A 6,556-nucleotide genomic window follows, 5' to 3' on the forward strand; every position below is an offset into this window, starting at 1 on the left:
GTCTGTAAAGAGTCAACAACTAGTTAAATTTAAGAAAGTACAACTCAGCAGTATTTTGTAGGGTAATAATCGAATAGTCTAATAATAAAATCTTGTTAATGATAAAATAACGTTTACATTCAAAACTGAAAACAGAGCTTTGAAAATGTTTAATTACATTTTCATTAAATTTTGCTTTGCAAAATCACATTTATGTTTAAGCCTAATCTTGAAAGTAGAGATAGTGTCTGTCTCCTGAATCCAAACTGGAAGCTGGTTCCACAGAAGAGGGGCCTGAAAACTGAAGGCTCTGCCTCCCATTCTACTTTTAAATACTCTAGGAACAACAAGTAGGCCTGCAGAGCGAGAGCGAAGTGCTCTAATAGGGTGATATGGTACTACAAGGTCATTGAGATAAGATGGGGCCTGATTATTTAAGACCTTGTATGTGAGGAGCAGGATTTTAATTCTGGATTTATGGCTGTCAGCCGTTCCAGGGTGTACCCCACCTCTTGCTCTATGGTAGCTGTGATAGGCTCTGGCCCCCCTGTGACCCTCATAAGGATGAGTGGTACACAATGAATGGATGGACGGATTTAACAGGGAGCCAATGAAGAGAAGCCAGTATAGAAGAAATACGCATTTTTGGATTAACTGAAGGCTTTTCAGGGAGTTTTTAGAACTACCTGATAATAATGAATTACAGAAGTCTAGCCTAAAAATAATAATTAAAAAACGTTTTGTTCAAATAAACTGCTTATTAAAAAGTTTCTTCTTCTGCTTTTTCCTACTTGGCACATAAACCATTGCAATGTTGTCGCCTCTTTTTTTGTTTCCCTGAGTTGCTTCTTCGCCTTCTGCAACTCATCATCTTAATCTTACAGAGTTCTCTGTAAAGAATACGCTCAGACCAGTATTCATATGTTGCAGCTGTGTACTGACAGCACTAGCTCGATGGTGAGTCTTCCCACTGGACTGGAAGAAAGATATCACTCATTTCCCTTTGGCTCCGTGAAATTAAAATATGGCCAAAATAAGAGCCAAATGAAACGTGTTTTTTAAGATTACTCTTTAAAAGGTTCAGAATGCTATAAGATGAAACATTAAAATAAACTGACTCCAGCTACAGTAGCAAATCAAAGCAACAAAGTAACTGATGCTACTGATGTGAACACAGTTTGTGCAATCCTTCCATCTGCCTCAGGCCCACAGCCATCACAGCAGGCCTCGCTGGACAACACTATTTACACAAAGCAGCCCTTATTACTGTACTGTGTGTGTGTGTGTGTGTGTTAGAGAGAGATGACTGTTGACATTAAGCAGCCTCCATCCTGGGTGGCTCTGCACCCCCGACCCCTGCTCCCCCAGATGGCTACAGTTAGTTCAGGCGGCCAAGTTGGGACAGCATGTTACACATATGGTAAGCAGAAAGTGTGTGTGTGTGTGTGTGTGTGTGTGTGTGTGTGTGTGTGTGTGTGTGTGTGTGTGTGTGTGTGTGTGTGTTTTCTTTTAAGTGGGGAGGAGGGGTGGAAATGATAAAATCAGTGCTGTAAGCAACAACTGCTGTGGTCATCTCTCACTGTGGACCTTCCACAGCCACCACAGTTTCAGAGCCCGTCCTGATTTTCAGACGGCAGCTGAGGAAGCGTTCAAAGATACGTATCGTATGTGTCCCTCACACAGGTGATCACACTTTTAAAGTTATTGCACCCAAACTGTGGAGCAGTCTTTACAGGGCAGTGTTTCCTTGTATGTTTCCCATCATTTTTGGCCATATATGCATGCGTGTGCATGCGTTGGAGTGAATGTCTGACTGCATGACTGATTATGTGTCTGTATGTTTGAACAACGTGTGCCTTTTATTTGAACTATGAAGCACTTTGTAACTGTGTGTTTTGAAAATTGCTATATAAATGAAGTTATTCCTGCTGTTATCATTAGCATTAGTACTCGTGTTATAAATACTTTGCAGCATCCTCCAGTTTTTATTGACCAGTCAGAGCCAAAAAAATCAAAAATCAACAAAGTCTGAAGAATGAAATATGGCACTATAATTATTGTAGAAATTTGCAAATGTTCAGTCAACTTGTTTATTTTATAAAGTATTTCTTTCTGATAATCTGAACAATATAAATGTAAATTTAGCTTTTCAAAAACACTGAAACTGGTTATTTCAGGAAAACTGATTTAACTATAAGAGTTAAGAATTATTACGAAAGAAAGGAAGAAAAACATGTCACACAGATTGTATGACATGTTTCAAAATGCTTAATTGTAACTGTGAGTTTCACAGTAAGCCTGCTGGGCCTACAGGGTGGACCCACGTCTGTTATTAACACAGATGTTAAAACATTAACACAAAATGTTTAATGCATTATTTTTCTGCTTCAAATGCTTAAAAAAATCAAAACCACATTTTAAAAAGAATTATTAATGCAGAAAAGAGAATGGTTGAATTTTTATCAGCAGTAATTATTACGATTATTAAAATTATGTGAGTGTAGAAAAGGAAACAAAGTTAAAAATGTCAGATTTCCATCAGCCAGCCTGTGGACAGCAAACACAGGTTTCGCTTAGACAATTATACCAGCATTTATTTATTGAGTGTTTATGCTACTTTATAATGCTATATGTTGGTCTCATCAGACAGACGTCCCATGTGCACCTACAGGAGGGCGGACCTATGTCTCCGTGAAGGTTCTCAGTCATCCAGGTCGTCGTGGTCTAAGGAGCTTGGAAAGAAAAGCGTCTGGACTTCTTTAAGTTTCCTTGAAGACGTTTCATCCAAGAAGCTTCTTCAGTTCTAAGAGCAACTGGTGGCGAGTCCCAGATTTAAGGTCTATTGGAGTGTCCCCAAGAGGGGCCTGGACCCCTTATTGTTCCTCTACCTAATCCCACGAGCCAAGGTGTGAAAGTGGGTGTAGGTCACAATCAGAATGTACTAGCAGATTTTATAAACCATCTCCCTTTCACCCCAAGATGCAGACAAAGCAGATGTGTTCCCAAGAGTTTGCGCCTCGGATCCATGGTTAGGCGACACAGAGCAGAGTTGATTCTATGGAGAGCACAAAAGCTCTAAGTGTCAGCTTCTAAGTGAAATAGGTCCAGATGATTTTCTCTCCGAGCACTTATCCTGGAGCCCCACCTGGGGGTGGACGATGCAGTGATACATGTGCTGCAGACAGCGTGTTCCTCGACCCAACACCACAGTTCAGATAATGTTCTTGGACTTCTCTAGCGCCTTTAACTCGATCCTGAGGGAGAAGTCGGAGTCCATGCAGGTGGAGGCTCCACTGGTCCAGTGGATCTACCTGACAGGCAGACCACAGTTTGTGAGACTGCAGAGCTGTGTGTCAGAGAGTCTGAACAGCAACATAGGAGCACCCAGGGAACTGTGCTGTCCCCTCTCCTCTTCACCATCCATACGGACGACTTCAAGCACATCACAGAAACTCCTCCAGGAATCCTCTGATGACACGGCCATTATTGGAAGTGTGGACACGGGAAGAGGAGTACAGAGGACGGACTGATCTCTTTATGAGGTGGTGTGAGGTGAACCACCTGCAGAAACAGATCCCCACCTTCTCCTGTCTGCATTAGTGGGACTGATGTGGAAATAGTCACATCCTACAAGTATCTGGGAGATCAACTGGATCACAAGCTGGAGTGGTCTGCCGACACGGACGCTGCCTCCACAAAGGCTCTGAGCCGGCTTTACTTTCTACGAAGGCTCAGATCCTTCAGTGTCTGCAGCAGCTGCTCCATATGTTCTATCAGCCTGTTGTTGGCAGCACCATCGTCTTTGCTGTGGCGTGCTGGGGTGCAGGCGTCAAAGCAAAGGACGCAAACAGACTGACCATCAGGAGGGCCGAGGCTGTTGTTGGCATGAAGCTCTCCACCCTGGAGGAGGTGATCAGTGACAGACTGCTGGTAATCATGGACAATGACTCGCACCCTCCATAACACACTGGACAATCTGAAGAGCAGTTTCAGCAACAGGTTCCTACAACCAGGCTGTCTGAGGGAGCGTTACAGGAGCTTGTTGCTTCTGCTGCTGTCAGACTCTTTAATTCATCCACTGAGGTCAGATCCACACATGTGGAACAGAACTGAACACATCTCAGTGCACCCTGTCACTTTGTAAATGGTAAATGGCCTGTATTTATATAGCGCTTTACTAGTCCCTAAGGACCCCAAAGCGCTTTACACATCCAGTCATCCACCCATATTCACACACTGGTGATGGCAGCTACATTGTAGATGCCCTGGGGCGCACTGAGGCGAGGCTGTCGGACACTGGCGCCACCACCAGTAGGCAACAGGTGAAGTGTCTCGCCCAAGGACACAACGACTGAGACTGTCCAAGCCGGGGCTCGAACCGGCAACCTTCTGATTACAAGACGAACTCCTGAACTCTTGAGGCCTCTTGAGCACAGTGAACAGTTTGATTTATACAGCGCCAAATCACAACATCAGACGCCTCGAGGCGCTTTATTTTTCAGTTAGAAAAAAACTTGCTGTTAATTTAATTAATTCGTATAAGGCTGCAATAATAGTCAGAAACCCTGGTCCTGATGCTCTCCCAGAGCCGAGCTAAATGAACTTCTTAAACTATACGTCATATATTTTACTTATAATGGCAATTTAACTTTATTCTCATGATGGAACCAAAGTGGTCACAGTCTTTACAAAGCAAGTGAGGAAGTGGATTAAAAGAACTTGTTTTATGACCACATCAACAATGACAGAATACGTTAGGCTTTTAGTTAAGAACAAAAAATCCTCCACTGAGAGAAAAAATACAAAATATTTACAAGAACACAAAAAAAGGAAAATCCTTGATTGATTTCTAAGATTTTTCATTGTAATAAAAAAAACCCTGTAAAGCTGGGTTTGTTTTATTTTATGTCTGCAATATATGGAGTGACAGTAAAGTGACATAATTAGACTTTTCCTCCACATACTGAGGTAAAAGGAACCTGTCATTCAGTGTGTCGATAGTTTTACAAAGACATGTCCGTCCAAACCAAAACACTTTCTTTTGAACAGGTTATAAACCTACAATAAAATAAAGGAAATCCAACGATGAAGAAAGTGACACATTTGTCATGGTGCTCTCAGTTTTTTCTTCCAGTATGTTTCTATTTTAGGCTCCTCTGTGACCAGCTCTGTAACCTGTAACCCCCATGTCAGTGCACTCTGCAGCTATTGTGATTGGCTTGTTCCATGACTTTCATTCCCAGCTACTTTTTGCATTTGAGAATAATAATGAGTCCCTAAATATAATAATCACTAATATTAGTATCAATACGAGGACTCCAAATGAAGAACTTCTGTCAGTTAATGCCTGTTTATAACAGCGTGCTAGTGTTAGTGATAACTGCTGGACTGAGGTCAAACTGTGTTATTGTTATTGGTGAAATCGTGCAGAAATAGCATCCTTGATTTATTCATGCTAACCAAAAGGTCGCCAACTCTAGTGCCTTTAATCCCCTCTTGTACTGTGTAAAAGGACCAAAGAACAAAGAAATGCTCCAAAAGTCACAAACACTGCTGGCAGGTCCAGTTCAGTGCAGAACCCCTTGGTAACAGTAACGTGATGAAGGCTATGAGCAGCTATGAGGCGAATGCACTTGGAGCGCGCCTACTGTCACCTGATTGGTTGCTTAATATCCAAGGGCGTGGAGCCTAAAGTAGGAGCAAAGCTCTTTAGCTGCCAAAATCTCTTATTATGTGATTTTTCCAAAGTCTATCATTCATTCAGCCACATCTGAAGAGCCTCTAATCAACCTTCACACAGACCATCCACCCGCCTGTGCTTCCATTTCCACCCGTGCTCCTCAGCAGGGAATTCAAGCCCCGACTCACTGTGACGACTCGTCTTCTGATGTCCGGCAGCATCTGCAATAGAGGAGAGCTCTGACACAAAAAGTTCAGTGTTGGCTTCTAATCCGCTTTGCCTTTGTGAAGCCAGTGACTTTGAAACTTGCTATGCAATTACCTCCTCACCCGCACCCACCGCCCAACCGGAAATAGAAGGAGAGACGACGGCGTCTTTATTTTACCGTCTGCCTCTCCTCGAATCCTCCCATTTGTTTGGGGAATTGTAAGCCTTTCCTTTTTGTTCTTAATTTATCTTTCATTATACTCTAATGGTTTTTCTCATTTGGAGCCGAGTGTGCACAAACGCACATGGAAATTAAAACTTTTTGGTTTGTGACAGAGATTAGCGTCGAGTGGAGGTCAAAAATAATAGCTTCCATTTAACAAGAAAATAGATATGATTATACTGAACTTGCTCTTCCTTCAACTATTGTCCTCAATCTAAATGGCGCTGCTCTGATAGCTCTGCCCTCATTACGCAGCAACAAAAGGCCCGGGGTCAGTGCTTCACACTCAGCCAACTCGCTATTTGTCGTCCTATTTTTCACTTCTCATTCTGAAGCCTACAAAGTGAGACTTTCTGTCGTATTTACCCTGTTTGCTTGGAATATTTGTACAGGGTGGGCCATTTCTATGGATACAGCGTAATAACATGGGAATGGTTGGTGATATTAAAGTCCTGTTTGTGGCACAT

This window comes from Copadichromis virginalis, linkage group LG2 (assembly GCF_057382275.1).
Source record: "Copadichromis virginalis isolate Kocher_CV1m ecotype Utaka linkage group LG2, C_Virginalis_male_GT1.1, whole genome shotgun sequence".
NCBI classification, from domain to species: domain Eukaryota; kingdom Metazoa; phylum Chordata; class Actinopteri; order Cichliformes; family Cichlidae; genus Copadichromis; species Copadichromis virginalis.